At 41.1% G+C, this 25,893-nt stretch overlaps 1 long non-coding RNA gene across 2 annotated transcripts; it reads right to left on the bottom strand.

Annotated features, from left to right (window-relative positions):
- Window positions 1-24,528: 24,528 nt before the first annotated feature.
- Window positions 24,529-25,381, bottom strand: LOC145014383 (uncharacterized). 2 transcript variants are annotated; one of them, XR_013665518.1, is made up of 2 exons: window positions 25,079-25,381; window positions 24,529-25,018 (listed from the first exon to the last, which is right to left on the bottom strand). It is a non-coding gene; the product is annotated as an uncharacterized LOC145014383 (long non-coding RNA). The 2 variants fall into 2 exon arrangements; XR_013665517.1 differs by having other exon boundaries at window positions 24,529-25,005.
- Window positions 25,382-25,893: the final 512 nt, after the last annotated feature.

Here is a 25,893-nt window from a genome sequence, read left to right as displayed (position 1 = left end):
GATGAGAGTAGCAGAGATCGGTAGAAGAGTAAAGGGGACTTGGTGGAGTTGAGGTAACTCTTGAGGAAAGTACGGATAGATGTGGAAGGTAGTAGGGGCCCATACTACTGAAAGCAGAGGATCCGTACTCGATTCAAGAGGGGCCGAGGCGAAACCAAGGAACCAGTAGAGTATGGGAGAGATCCCTCAGCAGTAGAATGTAATTGATCAGGGATTGTTATATTTTCAGCATGGTGACGTTGCGCGAGATATCAGTTGACAGTTCAGGTGCAGGGGAGGGGTCTGGCTCGGGCTTTAGAGCCGGACAGCTTGATGATCGGATGAGGGATTTCATTTCCGCAGAGATTATGCGTAGCATCATCGATCAGACTCCAGTGATTTTCGGTTCAGTTATAGGGGCTATTATGGAGCTCATGGACAGTCATCTTGAGGCCTTTAGGGCCGGGTTAGTTTCAGGACAGATTGGGGCTCGTCTAGGTCCCGAATCTTATGGAGTTCTGGGATCCAACAGGAAGGGAGATCCCATTTCTAGTTCCTGCTATCAGGGGGCAGGGGTGTGTGGGGCATTCTGTCTCCAAGAGAAACCATTGCATGATTGGATAGTTGAGGAAGTTTCGCGAGCCATTCGCGAGGGTCTGCCAGACATGGTCGTGAGGATCACTGATAGATTGATAGCAAGGCTTCAGGATCAGACATCTGTCGTTCAGCCAACAGGCGTTGCCATTGGGGTAGCGCAGGAGCGAGAGTCGGGCAGGGAGTCGGAAGGGAAGAGGAAAATGGATGAGACTCAGGTTGCCACAGGTTCAAGTAAGAGACCCAAGAGTTCAGATTGGAGGACAAGGAACTATCAGAGCCGCAGTCGATGCGGGAAGTGCGGGAGGTTGCACATGGGTGTGTGTAGGCGTAAAAGTGGTGGCGATGTTGGGTGTTTCAGGTGCGGCCAGATTGGTCATTTTAGCAGAGACTGTGTTGTTGCCATCGCCCAGGGACTTGATCCGTTGTGTTTCCATTGCAGTCAGAGGGGCCACAAGAAGGCCCACTGTCCGAGTTTGTATTCAGCAGGGCAGGCACCAGCTCCTGCCCTTGGAATTTCCAGTACCTTCTGTGGTTGTCAAGGTCGGGCAAGGGTGCCTACGGCTCGGAGCCGAGTTTCTCCGGTAGACTTCAGTAGGGATTCGAGTAGCACTGAGTAATGGAGGTATGTAACTTTGTTTTTGTCAGCTTATGTTATGATTATATTGTTATGGTATTTGCATCAATTGTGGTATGAGTGTTGCGTTAGGGAGTGGCTTGCTTGTGATTATGTCATATGCCATCTGCATACCTTGGATTTTGGTTAGTAGTCAAGGGTTGGGTTTTATCGAAAAAGTTTACTTAGGGTGCAGTAAGTGTAGCATGCCTTGGAGGGACTCGGTATGTTTCGCCAGTTCGGAGCCGTATAAGTTTTAGAATGGACAGGTTAGATCCCCAGCTATGGTAAACCTGGGATTCATCATCGAATTGATTTTGGAATGATAAGAAGGATTGGAATTTCTCTTTTCTGAGCATCGAAGTGTAAGCAGGATCGAAGTGGGGGAGAATTCTCCGAGTCTACAAGGGTAAGAGCACGCAAATCTAGAACGAGTACGTGATTTCTGAGAAGGAAAAGAAGTGGTTCAGCATTTGACGGATGGAATAGTTCATGGTTGGGAGTTTGAGAAACTCCCCATCAGTCCATGCTTGTAAATGGTAATGGTGAGAAGGTGGTTCGGATTCCGGTGAAGGGCCGCCTATAAGACTCGTGTGAGTCGGAAAGGAGGATCTTGAGAACGGTTAGCTAGAAATGTTTCAGTGTTAGTAATCAGTGGTAGAGGCAACATGTAGGGTTGTGTGTATTCAGAAGTTGGAAGTTTGGAAACTTCCCAATGTTAGTTTCATGTTTCTGGATTAGTAGACGATTGGTTTGGGAACCAAGTCGAAGAATTCCTCGACGGGACGCTAATTTCATCAAGGATATAAGAAGTCAAGGTTGATGTAGCATCTGATGATCGAGGACTGATTTTGGGAAATCGGGATGAGGAATCACTAGCGGGACTAGGGATAGTCAGGATGTCCTCGAGATAGTAGTAGAGTGTTGTAAGTCTGCGGGGGTAGCCGTAGCATTCACTAGCAGCCAGATAGTAGTAGAGTGTTGTAAGTCTGCAGGGGTAGCCGTAGCGTTCATTAGCAGCCAGACAGTATTTGAGTGTTGTGAATCCGTGGGTGTAGCCGTGGCTTTTATCGGATTGGTAGCAGCATGAGCGCGTTGTTGAACACGGGAACGTAGTAATTTCACCCCCCCCCCCCCCCCGTTCGGGTGCAGCAGTGGGAATATGGGAATCCACGGGTTAGATTCGGATTTCCCAAATGGTTCAATTATGGCTAAGTCAGCAAATTTGGGCTATAGATCGTCACATCAGTTATGAGATCAGAGTAGCAGTGGACCGTTGGGATTCGGGTATGTTAAGGGCTACCGCCAGTCTGGAAACCATCATGTTGTTAGCCATGGAATGGATGATGTCAGGATGGGATGTATGGACCCGATTGGTTGGATCGGAAGGTTGTTAGATGCCACAACGACAGGATAACTAGTGGAAACTAGTCCTAGAGGAAGATTTCATTCAGAAGTCGTGGAAGCGACTAAGTGCGGATCCCTTGACTCCACAGTAGGGTTTGAGTTTAGTGTTTCAGGCAACTCCGTGTCTCAACCAGTTCAGTGTTTTAGGCAGCTCAGTGCTTCAGCCAGATCAGCGTTTCAGGCAGTTTAGTGTTTCAGGCAGGTTCAGTATTGCAGACAATTCATTGTTTGGAAGGTTTCAGGGATTTTGGGTCAGTATTGTATTTGTGTTGGAATGCAAGTGTTGATGGTATAGTTGGATGATTTGGAAAATGGCAAGTCGCTCTCAGTAGGATCAGCTGAGCCTTTGGCCGAGTATAGTGATATGTAAAGATAGCTAGGCAGGAAGCTTTTCTTTCAGGATGGAAGGCTCGAGTTAGTAGGAGTTGAGTAATCAGATGGGATATAAGCAAGCTATTTCCAGCAACATCGTTTCAGTATGAGCAGGAGAATGGATAGAACAGTTATAGATAGTCGAAGTATTTCCAGGAGTCGCAGGAAGCGACTAAGAGATTGCGATGGAGTATAGTGACCGGTGGGAGTCCGGTAACCCGGATATCGGTAGATTAGTTGGACCAAAGTGGTCTCAGTGCATCCAGTAGGCGGATGAGGGGTACAGATTAGCCAGTCAGAGGAAGTAGAGCTAAAGAAAATTGTGGAGAGGAGAAGGATTGATTATGTATCAACGATAGTGATCGGCAAGGTGAGTGGCTGGAGTGATGGACAAAAAGGGCGTTAGATTTTCCAGACTGAGAGTTGGAAGCAGTTCGAAGGCGGTTGATCATAGCAAACTTCGAGGATGAAGTTTAGTTTAAGTGGGGGAGAGTTGTAACACCCCAAAGTTTGGAGAGCCAAGAAAAGAAATAAAACCTCAAGTTTAGGGTAGACTCGGCGAGTCCATGGAGGGACTCGGCGAGTCCGAGCGGGATCCGGGTGTGGTGAAAGCGACCGACTCGGCGAGTCGGCCAAGGGGACTCGACGAGTCGGCCAAGGGGACTCGGCGAGTCTGGTCTGTGCGAGGAAAACCCTAATTCTGGGTGTTGTATCCTATATTTAAGGGAGTTATGTCCCTCCCTCAGCCTCCATATCATCCTAGAGAAGCTGTAAACCCTAGATTCGTGGGAGCCTCCATCATTTGAGAGAAAATAGCTTTGGAGGAAGGAATCTTGGAAGGGACTTGGAGATCAGTGGGGTTGCTACAAAGGAGAGGTGTAGATCCGAGATCTACTTCAGTTTGTGTTCTTCTTGGAGGTATTAAGCTGTCATTTTCCCTTCCTTGCATCTAGATCTAGTTTGTTATGATATTTGGGGATTTTATGGTTGTTTGAGATCCATTTCGAGTTGGAAGCTCAGATCTGAAGTTGCTACTTCAGATCTAAGTGTGCTTTGGCTTAGAGACTCGGAAAGCATCAGTTGTTGGGTTGATTGTTGAGCTCCTTTGTCTTAAACCCTAGTTTATAGTGTTTTGAGCCTAGATCTCTTAATCTACACGTAAAGTTTGCCACTTTACGTGGGGAATAGTCCCTAGAAGTATGGATCTATGAGTTGGAAACTCTGTTTGGCTCGAAAAGCCGCTGCATGGTTTGGGGACTGGATAGACTCGGCGAGTCCTTAGAGTGGACTCGGCGAGTAGCTTGAAGACAAGGAGGGACTCGACGAGTAGGATGAGAAACTCGTCGAGTCGGATGAAGTTAGGCATGGACTCGGCGAGTTTGATGAACCAACTCGACGAGTTGGTTGAAGATTGTCTAGGACTCGGTGAGTCTGTTCTTGGACTCGGCGAGTCAGATCGCGAAACCGTGACCCTTCGGGTCGAGACCCGAATCAGTGAGTCGGGTGGTGACTCAGCGAGTTGGACAGGACAGGACTTGGACCTAGTTGGACTCGGCGAGTCATGGATTGACTCAGCGAGTCGAGTCGTGAATAAGAAAGACCCAGAGCATATGAACTCGGCGAGTCAATAGATAGACTCGGCGAGTAGGGTTGACCTGGAAGGTTGACTTTGACCAGGATTTTGACCTTGACCAGAATTGACCTAGTAATCTTTGGAGGTCAGTTGGACTAAGTGTTATATTGATATTGGTAGCTTGAGGAGCTAGTGGAGCAGCAGTCGAAGTCAGAGGTCAGGTAGCAGTCAAAAGGATTAGCAGCAGCAGTTCAGCAGCATCATGTGAGTTTCCTTCCAGTAGGGACGGGTCTAAGGCCACAATGCCAGCCCGTTCAGTTAGCAGTAGTTTCTGGACTTCGGTCCAATGCAGTAGTTAGTATGTTTGATGCCTTCGTGGCTCAGACAGGATTTATGTGCTATGTGTTATGTGTGTTATGTGTTCCGGGCTACGGCCCGATGTAGTATGCAGTATATGTGTTCATGCTAGTTGATATGTTATGCTATGCTATGATTCAGTCAGTTTCCGGACTTCGGTCCGATGTAGGGGGCAAGGCCCGAGTTAGCCCGGACTTCGGTCTGATGCAGGGGACAAGGTCCCAGTCAGTTCCGGACTTCGGTCCGATGCAGGGGGCAAGGCCCTAGTTAGTCCGGACTTCGGTCCGATGCAGGGGACAAGGTCCCAGTCAGTTTCCGGACTTCGGTCCGATGTAGGGGGCAAGGCCCCAGTTAGCCCGGACATTGGTCCGATGCAGTGGGCAAGGCCCAGTATGTGCTTTATGTGTTGTTGCATGGTATGTGATAGATTCGGGGAGCTCACTAAGCTTCGTGCTTACGGTTTTTCAATTTTGGTTTCAGGTACTCAGTTTTCAAAAGAGGAGCTCGGGGAGATTGCAGTGCACACACCATAGTCAGTTAGCCTGGGAATGTTTGACTCTGATAATGATATTATGTTTTGAATTAACACTCGAGAATTTATGTTATGACTTATGATACAGTTTTTATAAATATGATTCTAGTAATGCTTTTAAAGAAATTTTTTTTTGGTCGTGATTTTTGGGTCGTTACATTCGTTCTACCATTCATTGAATCCTTTTCAATTAACTCAAAGTTACAGTTAATCTTATAAGTATAATCATATTTACTAAACTCTATTAAATCATGACGAATATCTTTATCACTCTTGTGGTGGACTAGATTGATGCCCAACATTGCGAACTCGATCTCCTAGTCCTTCACTTGACCCTTTGTCAATGAATCAGTATTGAATTTCCAATTATAAAGTTTCTCATTCATCACACAACCACGTTGTATGATTCCAAGTTTATGTCCAATTGAAACTTGGGCGATGAGAAACTCTCCCTATTTGGCAAATTCTCGACATTTCAACAAATAACATAATTAAGAATCAAATCCATTATTGCTAATAAAAGAAAACTTCAAACATCAATTTTTGATACATGCCATTTCTAAGATAAATAAATAAGATAAAATCAAAAAAAAATTAATGCGGAAAAATTTGTCCTTATAATGCAATTCAATTGAAAAACTATGTTATTACATATTTCTTAGCAATCTATTCTAACTCGAAGTAGTAGCTCAAAAATCCAATATTCAACCAATGCGATCGAAATCCATTTCTTCACGATTAGATTCAGCTCACTTCTTCCCTTAAACTTCCTCTCTTTTCTTCGATCCTACAAATCATCAAAATGTTATCTTATCAAATCATGTATTAAGAATCTAAAATAAGAACTTAAAATATTTATTTAATGGATTTTTACCTGAATTAGAGCCATACGTCTTGACTCTCCAATCTCTTAGATCTCTCAGGTAAATAGGGCAGCTTCGTTTCTAATGCCCTTTCTCTTGGCAATAAAAGAAAATGGACTCCTTTGGTATAGCACATGGGACAATCTCATTCTTAGTCCTTTCTGGACTTCCATGTTGCCAACGTCCATTGAAGTTTGGGAGTTTGATTCACCAGACAAATTTGCTTGACCAACACGCCAAATAATTGCAGACTCAGCAGCTATAAGCAATTAAGTGAGAACAATTAGGGTTACGTCATGTTCCATCATATAGTACTCTCTTACGAACTCACTATATGATTTAGGAAGCGACTGAAGAACCCAGTTAATAGCCAACTCACTTGAAATATCGACACCCAACATCCTTAACCTGTCAATGTGTGACTTCATCTCTAAGATGTGTGCACACACATGTTTCCCATCTTCGTGTTTACTTGCCAAAAGGGCTTGAGTGAGCTTGAACTTTTCAAGCCTTTGAACTTGTGGGTTAGGGAGAACAATTGGAGGAGGTGGAGGAAGTGAAGCATGACTCTCATTTCCTTGATTGTATCTTGGAAATTCATCTTCATTTGGAAGTCTTTTTCCAAAGGATTTGGGAAAACCATAGTTGTTCGACATCTACAAAATGGGAGAAAATTCAAGTTAAGTTGATTGAGTCCTTAATAAAACACCCAAATGAATTATTAAGGCTAGGATCCAACACAATACTCTACAAACTAGAAGAGGGATGCCGTAATCTAGTTGTAGAATATTTGAAGGTAGGTAAATGACGATTTACCAATTTCCACCATGAAAAACGAAAAAGGAAATTTAAGTTCTAAATGAATTGAAACTCCTAGATCTTTTGAGATTCATTGAAATTTTCAATAGCATGTTTAATCTCGATTATGCCCTTCTATTTGTGATTGGGATGTCGAGGATCACAAATATAGTGTGAATAACCATACAAATCTACGTGGTGCACTCAATGCTACTATCACCTAATCAATATGCCGGTTAGCCACACATGCTCCATTGATCTATGATAAACATCGAGCCACCCTTCGCAACCAATGTCATCCCTAAATTAGTGTGCCGATTAACCACACATGATCCACTAACATTTGACAAGGGTACGGAGTGTAATTCCATGGATTAGCATACGATTTCACACTTTTTCCTAAAGTAACTATGATTTTGGAATTTGTAAAAGCATTTAGTTACTTTGTACTTCATTATACTTATAATGGAAGGTTTCTGTCCTATCCTACCCGTTCGGCTAACGACCCTCCACTAGTCAAGAGTGCGGTGGGTAAGAGTGGATACCCATTCAATCGCCATTTTATAGGCAATTTCCTTAAACACCCCTTATAGATCAACTTCGTGAATAAGGTCTACTAACAGTAAGACTGATTGTATACTCATACATATATATAATATTAGACTTTTAATGTTATATATAGTATATGGTGTATTTTACACTTTTAAAATACTAGGTGGTCTAATTTAGCAAATTATACTTTTAATTTATTTAAATATAAACCAAAACTTTATGGGTTTATTAAATCTCTTTTAATTATACACTTTAATTAATTAATAAAACCATGAGGGTGTAAATTGAATTTTTTCAAATTTCTTGGGTTTTAGAATTTGAGATTTCAAATTAAGACTTTTAATTAATTTTAAAATCCAAAACATGAGGGCAACTTTTGAAACTTTTCAAAACATTAGGGTTTAACTTATTTAAATTTCAAAACAAAACTTTTAAGTTCAAATTTAAACTATAAAACCTAAAGAGGGTAATTTGAATCTTTTTCAAACTTTATCAAGAACATTCTAGATCAAGAATTCAAATAAGGCAATTAAATACTAATTAGTGGTTATCTAATTTTGACCTATACAATTTCTTGCAAGATAATTCACCAAATAATTCAACTAATTAAATTTAATCATATAAGGAAGTAATTATTCAATTAATATTAAGATGTCTTTTATTTTGGCAAGGATAATCACCCAATATCACAAAAAATCCGATTTCTATCTATCAAAAATGTTTTGGTAATTATCCCACAACAAAAAAGGCAAGAAAATCGCGAAATGTATATGTCAGACTTGCTGACTTGTCGAGTCAGCACTGGACTCGTTGAGTACCCAGTGGACTCGGCGAGTTCAGTCATGGACTCGGTGGTCCAGCCCCAAAAAGTAAAAAATTTCAATTTTTTATTCAAATAAGCGTCAAATTCACTAACAAACAACCATAGGCTCTGATACCACTAATGTCTTTCAAGCAATACATCAATCCTATGGTGTACATGCAAACCCTAATAGCTTTTGATCTAGTTTCTCTAATGAACATGCAATTGAATACCCAAAGCTATAAACCCTAGATCTAGCATACAATTAATCATATTAACACAAAATAGGGTTTAGATCTAACCTTTGATTGTTATATAGTAATAACAATCAATTCCTTGCTTTGATTTGCTTCAGAAATCTTGGTGCCTCAAGTGTTGCACCTCTAATGGAGTCACAAACACCACTAAGCAACAAGATGAAGAAGAGAAGAAAGGGGAGGCACCAAAAAAGGCTAGAACCCCTAAAGGAACACTTAGCCACGTTTTTTGGTCTCAAGGGTTCTTTAAATAGGTAGGCAATTAGGTTATCTAACAAGGAAACCCTAATATGACTGCTTAAGCCCTAAGCAGCCCATGGACCCCTTTTGGAACATGCCTTGGACGATTTCTAATGGGCTTCCCCATAGAATTCATCCAACCTATTATTCCAAGGTGATCCGTAGCCCAATTGCAATTATCTTATAATTACAATTCTAGTTCCCTAAGTTTAATTAATCTCTTTTAGCCACAAAATTAATTCTTTATTAATTCTTGGCAAATATTAATTAAACAATATGATTTCTCCTTTAATATATTATTCTCATAATATATTAATAAGTCATAATTAAACCTTTCTCTCCTTAATTCATCCTACATATGGCTAAGGTGAAGGCAACCCAAAAGGACCATAACCATAATCGGGACAAGTACATACCAAAATAGTTATGGACTTAGACACTAATCCAACATGTTTGGCACAGGAGTTTATGTCTCTATGGAAGAAGACAGAATCAGTAGGTGAGATTTCGAGGATGTTCCATGAGAGGGCGATGTTTTGCCCTGAACCCATGTCCACTGAGCAGGAACGTGTGAGCCGATATCTGACCATACCGAGGAGCGACATATGAGAGTTCATGGCGAACTCATCGTATAAGACATTGGCTGAGCTTCAGGCCAATGCAAGGAGGAGGGAGAATAAGCTTGAGTTGCAGACCAGGGAGGAGCAGGAGGAGTCCCGGGGGAGGGAACGATGACCAGTTCAACCGCAGTCTTGCAACGAAGCGAGCCAAGCTCGCTGATTCCAGAGTTGGGGGCCAGAAGCACCACACTTGTGGCAAGTGTGACAAGAGTCACAATGGTTCTTGTCGTTATGGGATTTGCTACAAATGTGGCAATGTGGGGCACATGGTGAAGGATTGCCCCAAGGGATTCTCGGTTTGCTTTCATTGCAACTAGACCAACTACTAGAAGACGGAGTGCCCTTAGCTTGTGCAGGGATCAACCCAGGGATCTGCACCTACTTCTATGCGTACTACTGAGAATCGGCAAGCGAAGGTCGAGACATCGAGGGTTCGTGGGAGAGCTTTTCAGCTGACAGTGGAGGAGGTCCGCGCAGCGCCTGATGTTGTGGCTGGTACGTGTTCTTATTATATCCTTTTAAGATATTTTTTCTTATATTTTGATTATGTATAGGTACTTATCTTGTGAGTTTTGTGCCCGCCTGGCTTCGAGCCCCGCTCTGATACAGATCTGTTTCACATAGGCCTCGCCTATCACTCGGCCTCGCCCACTATCATATACTAATACATAAGCATATCACAACACATAATCTAAACACATACTAATGGATCCTGTCCTAAGGCCTCGCCTATCTTGGGCCTCGCCCTTGTCTTGCTACTGATGAGTCATGGAACCCCGTCCACACTCTTACTTTTAGTGAGATACGGGCCCAACCCACACTCACTCTTTCCTTATCTTGGGCCTCACCCCTGTTCTCCTGCTAATGGGACGTGGAACACCGTCCACAATCTGCTATTGGTGAGATACGGGACCTCGCCCACACTCCCCTCCCTACTAGGCACATACAAGTACGACATAAACAACAAGTATACTCTATCATGCAAACCATTCCTTGGGCACCCCACCTGCTATCGATAGACCTTGGTCCTAATTATCATACTGCATACCGTGCCTAGGGCTAACCCCTGGGTCTTCCTACTCATACCTACATGGGTCGGCATTGTGGCCTAGATCCATTCACACAAATGGAAACTTACCTCATATTGCTGAACTTGCTGGTAACCCCTCTGGATGCTGCTCGACAATTCCCTGAACCGCTGCTCCCCGAGCTACCAATATCAAAGCATACATCGCTTAGCATAACTGTTCTCCAAAAGTGAACTAAGTCAACTCTGGTCAAAGTCAACCTTCCAGGTCAACCCTACTCGCTGAGTCTGCCTACTGACTCGCCGAGTTCATTAGCTCAGAATCCTTTCATTCACGACTCAACTCGCCGAGTCAGTCCCTGACACACTGATTCTACCGATTTCCGAGTCCTGACTTGTCCAACTCACTGAGTCCCCACTCAACTCACTAATCTGAGTCTTAAGATGAAGGGTTTGGGGTTTCGTGATTTGACTCGCCGAGTCCAAGAACAGAATCGTCAAGTCCAAGACAATCTTCAAGAGACTCGCCGAGTTGTTCATCCAACATGTCGAGTTCCTCCTACTCTTCATACTACTCGCCGAGTCCACTCGAAGGAGTCGCCGAGTCTATTCAGTCCTTCATACATTCAGAGGCTTTTTGAGTCATGGAGGGACTCCAAAATTTAGATCCACTCCTCCCAAGCATATCTCTCACGTAAAGGTCCAAACATTACGTGTAGCTAAGGAGATCTAGGCCTAAAACACTCCAAACTCGGGTTTAAGACAACCATGCTTCACCTACACCCCCAAGCCTGGTACTTTCTGACTCTCTAGGCCAGAATACACTTAGATCTGAAGTAGCAACTTCAGATTTAGGCTCTAACTCGAAATGGTTCAAGGACATGGCATAAAAGCCCCAAATCTCATAACAAAGGGAAAACTATATGCAAAAGAGTGAAGGTAACGACTTCTTACCTCCAAATGCTTTGAAAAGTCACACCAACTCTGGATCCAAGGCTTCCTCTTGCACCACTATGAACTTCCTCCTCTTCCAAGATTCAAATCATAACACCACGGTTAGATCTGTGCTCAAAAACGGATATGGTGGCTAGGGTTCGGTATTCTGGATGAGAGAAACTGTAAGGAACCCTAAGGGAGACAATGAGATGCTTAAATAGTGCACAAAGTCCCGGATTTTTGGTCTCCCTCATCAGACCGGACTCACCGAGTCCTCTTTTCCGACTCGCCGAGTCCTCTTTGCCGACTTGCCGAGTCGGCTACATAATCGATCCCTCGGATCCCGCTCCGACTCGTCGAGTTCCTCCCTGGACTCGACGACTTGACCCTTTGACTTAGGTTTTTCCTTTCCTTTCTTGGTCTTTCTGATTATGGGTGTTACAACTCTCCCCCACTTAAACTAAACTTCAGCCTCGAAGTTTCTCTATGGCCAACCCTCCTGCAATCTGTCTTCAACTCTCTGCTTGGGTAGACCTAACACCCGCTGACTACCTCCATTGGCTTTCTGCCTGGTTATTCTTGACTATCATTAATCCTTGCGGATAATATTCTCGGGTTTACCCTAACCCTGACCCTCCTGGAAACAGAACTTACTCAACTGAAAATCCTTCTAGTACTCCCCGAGTACTTATGCTAGACATCCTAGGGGTTCACCCCCTTCTTTCCTTGTGTGTTTTCTGGCCTCCCCAAGGCAATGTTCCATAACTAACTACTTCCTCTGCCACTATGAAGGTCCTATCCTTCACCAACTCCATTACCCCCGCTAATTCCAGTACGGGTCATTACCGCCAGTATCCACTACACACTTCTCACTACTATAACTTGGTGCTAAGCACCCCTCGATTAACTAACTGAATTCCACCATAGACTACTTACCATTACTGCTATTGACTGAAAATTTCTGCTGTCCCTTATCTACCTTTCGGATAAACCGAGACCACCCTGGTCCCTACTAATCTATCAATATCTGGATTACCGGCTCCCACTGGTCACTAGCCCCAACACAAACTTCTTGTCGCTCCTAGCGACTTCCGAGGAAACTTAGGCTACCTAATACCGCCCCCTCTACTCTACCATTCTGGCGCTACAAGTCCTGGGATCCTCGATCCCTTAACATGACCCTAATGTCGTAACCAGGTCCCACCTATGCTAATACAAGCTCACGGGCCTCGCCCACGGGTCTCACCCAAACCATACTACTGAGCAACCCTGCTATCAGGTCTCATCTACACTGCTACTCACCTACGGGCCTTGCCCACGGGTCCCACCCAACTACATCCTAGAGCGGCCTCTCCCAAGGTCTCACCTCTCTAGGGCTATATAGGCAATCTCCCTACTATTCTCAACCACTACTCATTCTTGATCCCTACCTCATCACCAGGAGATAAAGGCCTCACCCCAACTCTGCTAACGAAGCTACTAGGGAACGCTATGTGAACGCTATGGCTACCCTGAAGTCTTATAACACTTCCACCACTGACTGCCAGTGAATGCTATGACTACCCCGTAGTATTACAACACTTTCCACCACTGACTACTAATACGAAAGCATCCGATGCTATCAGTTCTTAAGATCCTAATTCCGAATCACTCGAGTCCTACAGGCGATCCTCCAACCTGAATTCCCAACCATTTACTAACCATCACAATTACACACACTAACCAATGGGGAGTTTCTCAAACTCCCAACCCTGAACCCCTCAGCCCATCAATCGCTGTGCCACTTCCATTCCTTCACTGTGGTCGCGTACTCATTCTGGATGGCACAACCCCTAACTACCATTATACTAACCCAGGCATGTAGATGACATATAACTAAATGACAAGAAAGCCACATAATTCTGAAATACTTATATCCACAACGATCCTAAACCATAACAGTATAATCATGAACAAAAAAAAATTAACAGAGAAGCGAAAGACACACACCTGTAACGTCCGGCGTTGCTCGCGCCTCCATGGTAGTCATCTGAAAAGCCCTGCCTCCTACCAAAGGCGCCTCTTCTCGGCCCTGACGACCGTTTGTGATCCTTAAATTTTTAGGGGCAGGTGCTATCACCCATCCTGCCATAAACAAACTGGGGCACTGGGCCTTCTTGTGGCCCCGTTGACTGCAGTGGAAACATATCAAGTCTGATCCCTGTGTGGTGGTAGCAGTATAATCCCTGCTAAGATGACCAGTCAAGCCGCACTTGAAGCAGCCTGAATCTCCACCACTACCACTCCAACACGCACCCTCGTGCGTCTTGCCGCACCTCCCACAGTGGCCGCGGCTCTATTAATCCCTCGATCTCAAATCTGACCCCTTGGGCCTTTTGCCCGAAGCTATGGCTACCTGAACCTCATCTGGCTTCCTCTTCCGGATCTGCTCCAAATCAATCTCTCTCTCTAGCTCATGCGATTATATCCTCCAACATTTTGTAGTTGGACCTGCTCATAAACTACTTGATGTCATCCCTCAACTGTTGGATTAGTGTCTAAGTCCATAACTATTTTGGTTTGTACTTGACTCGATTATGAGCATGGTCCTTTTGGGTTGCCTTCACCATAGCAATATGTAGGATGATTTAAGGAGAGAAAGGTTTAAATCTTATTTATTAATATGTTGTGAGAATAATATATTAAAGGAGAAATCATATTGTCTAATTAATATTAGTCAAGAATTAATTGATAATTCATTTTGTGGCTAAAAGAGATTAATTAAACTTAGGGGACTGAAGTTGTAATTATAAGATAATTATAATTGGGCTATGGGTCACCTAATAATATATAGGTTGGACGAATTCTATGGGAAGCCCATTAGAAATCGTCCAAGGGATATGTTTAAGAAGTCCATGGGCTGCTTAGGGCCTAAGCAGTCAGATTAGGGTTTCCTAGTTGTAAACCCTAATAGCCTACATGTATATAAAGGACCCTTAAGCCCCAAAAACGTGGACAACTGATTCTCTAGGGTTTCTAGTCGTTTTTGGGCAGCCTCTCTTCTTCTCCTCTTCATCCAAGTTGCATATGGTGTTTGTGACTCCATTAGAGGTGCAACACTTGAGGCACTAAGCTTTTGAAGCCAATCCAAGCAAGGAATTGATTGTTATTGCTATATAACAATCAAAGGTGATTCTCTAAGCCCTAATTCAGTTTATAACATGTTAGATCTAAGTTTATTAGTCTTGGATTCAAAGCATGTACAATAGAGAAACCTAGATCCAAGCATTAGGGTTTGTATGAGCACATAGGATTGTTCTTATGCATAAAATCCATCAGTGGTATCAGAGCCTTGATTGGTTTCTATTGTATGTGATGCTATGTTGAATTATTTACTGAAAAACGAGTTTTTTGCCTCTACCCGACTCAAATCGGTGAGTTAGTATCTGGACTCGGCGAGTTGGCCCTACTCGGCGAGTCCAGGTCTGACTCGGCGAGCCAGTGCGTCAGGTAGAGGGTATTTCGGGATTTAGCTACTGTTTTGACTTGGATTTGATGCATAAATTGGTTTATGAAGTTAAAATCCGAATTTTATCTTAATTATATGTTTATCCTTGCCAAAACAATAGATAATTTCAAATCTTTTAAATATTGGTTGTTTATGTGATAAATATGGATTATTTAAAGTTATTTGGTAATTATCTAATGACTAAAATAAGATTAGGTCAAATATAGATAATGAATAATTTAATTGTTTAACTTATATTATTTGTTATTTGATCCTTTGTAATGTGAAAAAGTTTCAATTGCACCCTTTAGGTTTTATAGTTTAAATTTGAACTTAAAAGTTTTGTTTATGAAATTTAAATAAGTTAAACCCTAATGTTTTGAAATATTTCAAAACATTCCCTCAAGTTTTGGAATTTAAAAGTTGATTAAAAGTTTAGTTTTGAAATGTTAAATTCTAAAACCCTAGTAATTTGAAAAGTTCAAATCACACCCTTATGGTTTTATTAATTAATTAAAGTGTATAATTAAAAGTGATTTAATAAACCTATAAAGTTTTGGTTTACATTTAATTAAATTAAAAGTATAATTTTACTAAATTAAACCACCTAGTATTTTAAAAGTCTAAAATACACCCTATACTATATATAACATTGAAAGTCTAATATTTTATATGTATGAGTAAACAGTCAGTCTTACCGTTAGTAGGCCTCATTCACAAAGCTGGTCTATAAGGGGTGTTTAAGGAAATTGCCTATAAAATGGCGATTGAATGGGTATCCACTCTTACCCACCGCACTCTTGACTAGTGGAGGGTCGTTAGCCGAACGGGTAGGATAGGACAAAAACCTTCCATTATAAGTATAATGAAGTACAAAGTAACAAAATGCTTTTTCAAATTCCCAAATCATAGTTACTTTAGGCAAAATGTAAAATTGTATGCTAACCCATGGAATTACACTTCATACCCTTGTCAAACGTTAATGGAGCATGTGTGGTTAACCGACACACTAATTTGGGGATGACATTGGTGGCGAAGGGTGGCTCGATGCTTATCATAGATCAATGGAGCGTGTGTGGCTAACCAGCACATTGATTAGGTGATAGTAGCATTGGGCGCACCACGTGATTCGTATGGTTATTCACACCTTGTTTGTGATCCTCGGCATCCCAGTCACAAATAGTAGGTCATAATCGAGATTAAACATGCCATTGAAAAGTTCAATGAATCTCAAAAGATCTAGGAGTTTCATTCATTTAAAACTTAAACTTCTTTTTCGTTTTTCATGGTGGAAATTGGTAAATCGTCATTTACCTACCTTCAGATATTCTGCAACTAGATTACGGCATCCCTCTTCTAGGTTGTAGAGTATTGTGTTGGATCCTAGCTTGATGTTTCATTTGGGTGTTACATCAAGAATTCTAATCAACATAACTTGAATTTTCTCCCGTTTTGTAGATGTCTGAATCTTACAATGGTCTTCCCGAATCCTTTGGAACAAGCTTTCCAAATGAAGATGACGTTCCGAGATACGATCAAGGAAATGAGAGTCACGCTTCACTTCCTCCACCTCCTCCAATTATTCTCCCTGACCCACAAGTTCAAAGGCTTGAAAAGTTCAAGCTCACTCCATCCCTTTTGGCGAGTAAACACGAAGATGGGAAACCTGTGTGTGCACACGTCTTAGAGATGAAGTCACACATTGATAGGTTAAGCATGTTGGGTGTCAAGATTTCAAGCGAGTTGGCTGTTGACTGGGTTCTTCAGTTACTTCCTGAATCATATAATGAGTTCGTTAGAGAGTACTATATGATGGACCACGACGTGACCCTAATTGATCTCACATATTTGCTTATAGCTGCTGAATCAGCAATGATTTGGCGTGCTGGTCAAGCAAATTTGTCTAGTGAATCAAACTCCCAAACATCAATGGACACTGGCAACATTGGAAGTCCAGAAAGAACTAAGTCTGTGATTGTCCGATGTGTTGTGCCAAAGGAGTCCATTTGCTTTTATTGCCAAGAGAAGGGGCATTGGAGACGAAGCTGCCCTAACTACCTGAAAGATCTAAGAGATGGGAGAGTCAGGATGTATGGCTCTACTTCAGGTAAAATCCATTATCTAACTCTTTTTGAGTTCCTATTCTAGATTCTTAATACATGATGTGATAAGATTACATTTTGATGTTTTGTAGGATCGAAGAAAAGAGAGGAAGCTTGAGAAAAGAAGTGAGCTGAATCTAATCATGAAGAAATGGATTTTGATCGCATTACTTGAAGAATTGATTCTTGAGCTACTATTTGGAGTTAGAATAGATTGTTAAGAAATATGTAATAACATAGTTTTTCAAGTTAATTACATTGTAAGGACAAATTTTTTTCCGCAATAAAATGAATTTTGATTTTATCTTATTTATTTATCCTTGCGATGGCATGTATGAAAAATTGATGTTTGAATGTTTCTATTATTAGCAATAATGAATTTGATTCTTAATTGTATTATTTGTGGAAGTGTCAAGAGTTTACCAAGTAAGGAGAGTTTCTCATCGCCCAAGTTTCAATTGGACAGAAACTTGGAATCATGCAATGTGTATTGTATGATGAATGAAAAACCGTCACATTTGGGAAACTTAGACTAATTCTTTGGCAAAGTATCAATTGAAGGACAAGGAGATCAAGTACACAAGGTTGTGTGTTGATCAAGTCCACCACAAGAGTGACAAAGATATTTGTCATGATTTACTAAAGCTTAGTAAATATGATTATACTTATAAGATTAAGTATAATTCTGAGTTGATTGAAAAAGTTTCAATGAATAGTAGAACGAATAAAGAAGAATCAAGTAGGAAGAAAGATAAAAGTTTCTCTATTCTAAGAACAAGGGAGAGTACCTTTTATTGTGTTTTATGATAAATCTTAAAGATTAAGAACCGTGTCTCAATAGATCCTCTAAGTGAGTCTTAGTGCAATTGATGTCTAAGAAGAGGTATCAAGTATTGTAGAAATGGTTAAATCAATAAGTCAATCATACTTCGTTCCAATATCAAGTCTTAGAGTCAAGATTGTGACATTGAGTGAAAAGTCTTAAGTAGGTTTATAACACTCATCAAATGTGGAATTTGGAAAAGTTTTCTTATTTTTGCACATTTGAAATTGGTAAGTTGTGCTGTCTTGGATAAGACAAAGACCAACTAGGACCAATTGTGTGAAGTGTTTTGTCTTGATAAGAACTACACTAACTCTTGAATATTTGGTTTGTCAAGAAATGTTTCTTGACAAGAGAATCTTATATGTCAAAGAGTCAGTGGGAGTCTTAATGGTCTTGAAAGGTTTCAAGAACAAATCAAGAATAAACCCTATCATCACTAGCACACGACTTGAGGTTTACAACCTATCCTGTTGACATTATTTTGTTTTCTGTGCCATTCCAATTGAATTAATTGTGTATGTGAGTTCTATGAGTTCTCATTTTGCATACTAGAGCCTTAGTCGATGAAAAGTACATTGATATGTAAGGACAAGTTACTAATCTACTTGGAAGACATGGTGGGAACTCGTGTTACCATAAGGCAAGAAATCAAGATTAAGAAAGTTCAGTCCATATGAGTTTGGATTTGTCGCAAACCTTGGTTTTGGAAAATTCACATCGATAGGAACTCATACACCATAAAATCTAAGTGTCATAAGATTCCCTCCTTCATGAAAATGACTGTGAGGAAATACTTTCACTAAGAGAGGTTTTAAGAAGATAGCAATTGTGAAAATTGTATTCTCACATTCGATTATGGTTACGACATCCCTTTCCATAGTTCGAATTGTGAGATTTGGCAATTAGTTTGAACATTTGGAACTTAGTAACATAAATTCTAAATTGCTTAAACACACATATGAGCTATCTAAGGCAAAGTTGTATAAGTTTAAGAAGCTTAGATAAAGGTTTATCGAAGCATCTGGTATTAGAAATATGAATTTCAGAAATTCAATATGCATTGTTTTATGGAAGTTCATTTGTTTTCTGAATACATATCAAGGCTAGTGGGAGCATAAATGTTATGCTTATATGATAATCGTCATGATAGTGGGAGCATAAGTGTTATGATTGTATGATTATTACGGCAAGTATTGCAAGTTAGCGATATTAATTATAGAAAAATAAAGATTCAAAAATTGCAAAGTTGCATGGGTTGAAAAATTGTTTTGATATAATTAAAGGAGAGAATATTATACTTCGTTTCAAAATCTAAAGCTTAGATTGAGAAATTTTAATATTTTCAGTCAAGGATACATTGTGTGTTCTTAAAATTTGATTATGATTACGGCATCCCTCTTCATAGTTAGAATTGTGAGAAAATGACACATAAAATATTATGGCAAAAGATTGGTGAAGTATCATATCTTTATGTAAGACATTATGCATTCTGTTCCATACGCTTCGGGTATAGGATCGTTGCAAATGCTATAATATTTACCATTCTAAAATTTTTCCAAATGTCTAGCGCATTAAGAGGGAAAAAGGACTAGAATTGGTTTTGATTAAAATAATTAAACAACTATCAAAGGACGATCCAAAGTTCGCTGAGGATTGGTTGCTTATGAGTAGTTGGGAGTATGGTATTGGATGGACCATATCGACATTATTATGAATAGATAAGATTCTATTAAGAATGAGTTGTCATATGGAAAATGTGGAAATGTTTCCATATTGGGAGTTGGATATTGAGAATCTATGTCTAGATTAGAAACTTTATGCAAGAAGGATGTTCAAAGGAATGTACTTTGAATATGAGACTTCACGTCTATGGAATTGTCTTGTAACATTTCTAAGAAAGTACTTTGTAATTTCATTAGCCAAGTCTTGGTGACTTTTGTGCTATGACTTTACGAAAGGATCGTTGCGTAAAATGTTAGAATCTAGCATATTCTAGTAGTGGCAAGAACCTTGTGTTCTTACACTAATAATTAGGATTAAGGAATTGTGAAATGAGCATCATTGGAAAAGTTTTTAGGTGATCTATTTCACAAAGCATGGACCATAGGAAACAAAGTGTGCATGTTTAGAGCATGGGACAATTGTTGTTGTAATTCAAGTAATAAGTTGATTATCCGAAACAATAAATGATAAATAATGAGTAATCAATATGGTGGATAAATAGAAGTGTTTTATTTACTCTCACAAGTTTGGGGCCATATAGGATTAAGTATTGTTGTTATGTTTCAGTTTGCATGTTTTGACTTCCAGAATAACTAGGTTATTCAAACATCCACAGTCGGTCATACGTTGGGAGTAGGTATGAATAAAGACTGTCATGAATCTGTCTGTAGATTGTCTGAAGTGTTTAGACATGGCACAAGTTTGCTGCAGAATTCATGAATGCTTTGATAAGATTAGAGTATTGGATTAAACCCACGCTCACTTGGATCACTTCATGGTTTTATCATGAGTGATTAGTGAGACGATAATATTGTATATTCTTGAAGCCGAGACGTGTGAGTTGTTATTTGTTGGTCAGTTACACATTGATAATAAGTAAACGCACCAGTAACTTGGTGTTATAAAACTTATTGTTGTGTGTGATTCGATCAGTAAATGCAAGCGAGCATTTGAGTCAAAGTTTATCCATTCCTTTTACCCAAAGTGGGATAAAAGCGATATCTATGGGCCTCTCGATGATTTAGTGATGACACCTAAGCGCTTGGCCAAGCCGGGACTAAGTTGATGTGTTCAATTGTAGTCTGTTATCTGTCGTCATAAATCGGAAGTCGGGAAACAGTATAGAGAGAATGATTGAAATTCATGTCTTTTGTCTATACGATATCTTGAGAATGGAGAAATATATAATCCCTTATCTAGAGGACACGCTATCTGATAAGATCAGAGTTAACAACGGCTTTTGAAATCTACGATTGCTGATCAGGTTCTGAAGTTATACGGAAAATAGTTATTAGACTTATCCAAGTGGGAGACTGTTGGATTAGTGTCTAAGTCCATAACTATTTTGGTATGTACTTGACCCGATTATGAGCATGGTCCTTTTGGGTTGCCTTCACCATAGCAATATGTAGGATGATTTAAGGAGAGAAATGTTTAAATATGATTTATTAATATATTGTGAGAATAATATATTAAAGGAGAAATCATATTGTCTAATTAATATTAGTCAAGAATTAATTGATAATTAATTTTGTGGCTAAAAGAGATTAATTAAACTTAGGGGACTGAAGTTGTAATTATAAGATAATTATAATTGGGCTATCGGTCACCTAATAATATATAGGTTGGACGAATTCTATGGGAAGCCCATTAGAAATCGTCCAAGGGATATGTTTAAGAAGTCCATGGGCTACTTAGTCAGATTAGGGTTTCCTAGTTGTAAACCCTAATAGCCTACATGTATATAAAGGACCCTTAAGCCCCAAAAACGTGGACAACTGATTCTCTAGGGTTTCTAGTCGTTTTTGGGCAGCCTCTCTTCTTCTCCTCTTCATCCAAGTTGCATATGGTGTTTGTGACTCCATTAGAGGTGCAACACTTGAGGCACTAAGCTTTTGAAGCCAATCCAAGCAAGGAATTGATTGTTATTGCTATATAACAATCAAAGGTAATTCTCTAAACCCTAATTCAGTTTATAACATGTTAGATCTAAGTTTATTAGTCTTGGATTCAAAGCATGTACAATAGAGAAACCTAGATCCAAGCATTAGGGTTTGTATGAGCACATAGGATTGTTCTTATGCATAAAATCCATCATCAACATCCCGTGGTATCGGGCCTTCTTCATCTCCTCATCTGCGACATATTGCGGAACAAGAAGGGCCCTCTCCCTGAACTTGGTGGTGATCTCCACCACAGCCTCAGTAGTATGCATCAAATCTTGAAACTCCCGTGCCAGCTGCTGCACCTCAATAATCGGCAGAAACTCAGTCCTGAACCTGGCCGAGAAATCGCTCCATGTCATCGCGCCCAACACGACATCATCACCAATGGCGTGAAGAACCTCCTCCCACCAATCCCTCGCTCTATCCTTTAGAAGACAGGAGGCGAGTCTAACCTTGTCCCCCTTAGGACACCGGCTCGTACGGAACACGTTGGCAACATCAGCCAACCACCTGCTGCTAGCGATGGGGTCCCTAACCACATGATAATCTGGTGCTCCGCAAGCTCTAAACTCTCGGAATGTCATAGTACGCGCTCCCATCAAAGCCATTATCTCGGTACGAAAGGCTCCCAACCTCTCATCCAAGATCTCCAGTTACCCTCCTTGACCGTGCCAAAGATCACAGGAGTCTGATCTAGGATACTGCACATAACCTCAGCTGATATCCACTCCCTCATCCGCTCCTCGAGCTACTCGGTCCCTGAACCCGAGCTTTATCCGTCTCCGACACCTGATCCGCCCACTGGTCTCTCTCGCAATGTCACCATGCTGAAAACATATCGCAATAACTATCAGAATACTCATCATTGCTGAGCGATCAAAGACACACTACAAGTTCCCGGACTCATCTCGGCCTTTCCTGAATCGAGTACGGTTCCTCTCCTTTCACTAGTACGGACCCACACTACCTTACACATCTATCCGTACTTTCTTCAAGAACTGCTTTGACTCCACCAGGTCCCTTTCTCTACTGCTATTGTTCCCAACACTATCTCATCCTAGGCTTACCCTAGGGGAAACTGTAACATCCCAAAAATACAGGCTAAAAAAAAAAAAATTTAAATAAGTCATTATAAAACCAATAGTGTAATAAAACATTTGTAATATCATGTCATGTCAAAACCAAAGTAGAAATAATTAAACATGTTATCATAAAACAATATCAGAGTGTAATCCCAAAGATCCCATGTGCGGAAAACCATAGTGTGATGCGCTGCGATCAAGCCGGCTGCTTTCCTTTAGACACGAAGTACCTGAAACCAAAACTGAAAACCGTAAGCACGAAGCTTAGTGAGTTCCCCCATCATACCACATACCATATAATCACATAACATAAATATATTGTCAGGCATATCTGGGTGCCCGACCTACCCCTTCGGTCCTCTCGACCGGATACTGACTAGCATATTTGGGTGCTGGTCTCCCCTTCGGTCCTCTCGACCAGATACTGGCTAGCATATCTGGGTGCTGGTCTCCCCTTCGGTCCTCTCGACCGGATACTGGGGAATATTTCACCCCCTACCACTACCACACAACACGTATCACATAATATATTTAACATGGCTGGGCTTGACTGCCCCTTTCGGCCCTATCGACCGGTAACCTGGGGACTATCTCCCCTACTATCACTAGCAAATAACATCATATCATACAAACACATAAATATAACACAGGTAGTAGCAACCCTAGATGAATATCACAAAGACAATCATCTAATCATATACTTCCTACTAGTGGGTCGGCATTGTGGCCTTAGAACCACTACTACTAGAAGGTAACTTACCTCACACTGCTGAAGTCCCGCAGACAAAATCTCACACTTGCTGAAGCCTCGCAGACTCAACCCCATCTGCTGGATGATAGATTCTCGAACTGTCAACACCAAAATAACACCCAATTAATAATTGGGTTCCAATACATAACCATAACACTTACTTTGGATAATTACATTACCCCAAGCTTGGCTTATTCAAGCCCAAGGCCCAATCCGTAGGCCCAAAGTCAACTGTGAGTCAAAGCCCATCATATGGCCCAATTTTCCAAATTGGGCCAAAGCATATACATGATCTTATTCTAAGGCCCAACATCATATAATCATTAAGGTCCAACTATGGTCCAACAATGGCCCAATTTTCCAAATTGGGCCCAACCCCTTACATGGGACTTACCTTAGGCCCATTTAATTATTTTAGTCCATATAATTATTCTTGGATGGCCCACTAATAATCCAATCATCAAGGCCCAGTAGAAAGGCCCAACAATAAACCCAAGTGAAGTTAGGGTTTCATATAAAATGCCGATTAGGGTTAAGTTTCCTACTTAACCCATTAAGGAATTATTCATCTAAGGACTTAATCCATTAAGTCCATCATTCTTCAAAATAAGCCATATGGTGTCATTGGGCTTAATCACATAATTCCATTCCAATGACCCAAATGTGGGTCTCGATAGGTCCAATCCCATAATCCCAAATTAGAGTTTTCATATGAAATGATGATTAAGGTTCAGTGTTTCTTTCTTAACCCATTAAGGACTTAATTCGTTAAGTCGATTATGCCTTACACTAGTTTGCTAATGATCCTTATTTAATATTCCAAGTTATTAAATAATTCCCGTGTGTCCCGATTAATTCCCCGAATTAAAGATTTATTGGCATTAGGGTTTTCCAACACAAATACTAGCCCATTATTAATTTGTTGGACTTTTAGGTTATTTAGGGCTTTATTGGGTCTATTAAACCCACTAGAATATCATTGAGCCCATTAAGGTTTTATTAAGGTCCATTAAGCTTTATTGGGCCCATTTGAGCTACTTTGGCCCATTAGGGTTTCAAGCACCCTAAACGAATCAAACTCACAAAGTAAGCACACCGCCACCCGACACAGCGGTCACCACCATACGGTGGTGGTTTGATTTTTCCTTTTCATTATTTCGACACTATTACAGTTACAAAGTAAAATATCCAATGCCACATACTCACACTAATGCTAACACACACCCAAAAACACGGTGGTTCACGGTGGCGGTGGTTGTTCTTGGTATTCCAACTAGACAAAGCACACGCACATAAACTTCAGATTGCATCCAACACTCCAACCACCCATCTGGTGGCTCAGGGCGGTGGCAACAACACCAAAACAGCAGTAACAACAGCGGTTATGACGGTAGCCACCACCTCACGGTGGTGGCGGTGGTTTCTTCTTTGTCCCCGGCCAAGCAATCATACACACGCACTCATAATCAAGAACTGGACACCAAATCACTCCCAACCCAGCCACTACGGTGGCATGTACCGATCGGAAACACCAACAACGGTGGTGTAAAACCACCGGCAGCCCCTGCCGATAAAAACTATTCCAAATCACAGAGAGAACGAAGAGAAAGGAGTAGATGAGTGGGTACAATCATTACCAAGAACTTCGTATCCACACCCACGCCTTGCACAATGGCGAACGTTGCTCATTTCACCGGAGGAGGGCAGCGACAACCCGCTGCTGGCATCCTCGTGTTGCTCTTCGTCATTGGCAGCATCTTCGCCGTCGATATTGGGTGCGGTGGACTCCAGCTTCAACGTCAAGGAGGCGGCGGTCGGACTCAACAGGGCAGGTGGCGGCCGAGCTTGTCTTCATCAATGGTGGCGGCTAGTGAAGCATTAGGGTTAGGCGTGTTTAGAGAAAAACGGGAAGGAAGGGAATGACGGGTTTAAGTCCCGTGTTCCTTTCAAACTTTCATCCTTTTAACGAGTTTAGTCCCTCCCCACATAGCCTTTCTAACTTGAGTCTAATATTTACCCTTTCTACCTTGGATTTGGAATGCTTCTTCAAATTAAATTCGATAATTACCATCTAGACCCTCGGCATTAAAATCCTTTACACCTTAGGTATAAAATTTACCAAACAGCCCCCAATATCATAATTATGACATAATCAACCCTTCCACCTCATTTCCTTTTAAATTAAATCCAAACAGTTACCACGGAACCGTTGTCTTCATAAATATTTACAAACTAAGTCCGGAACTCACACTTTTCACCCCTGACTTCTAAAACTGTGCCAATTAATTCCTTGGAACCAACACCCTGCATATATGATTATTTGTTTTAGGGCTACGAGTCATTCATTAATTTATTTATTTATTTAATAAATAAACAGGGGTTTACAACTCTCTCCCACTTAAATTAGATTTCGTCCTCGAAATCATTCCTTATCAATCCTTACATACCAAGC

Source organism: Lactuca saligna, chromosome 9 (assembly GCF_052625555.1).
Source record: "Lactuca saligna cultivar CGN05327 chromosome 9, ASM5262555v1, whole genome shotgun sequence".
Lineage (NCBI taxonomy): Eukaryota > Viridiplantae > Streptophyta > Magnoliopsida > Asterales > Asteraceae > Lactuca > Lactuca saligna.
The sequence above is the reverse complement of the archived record's forward strand: the minus strand, read 5'-3'. Positions and strand labels throughout refer to the sequence as shown.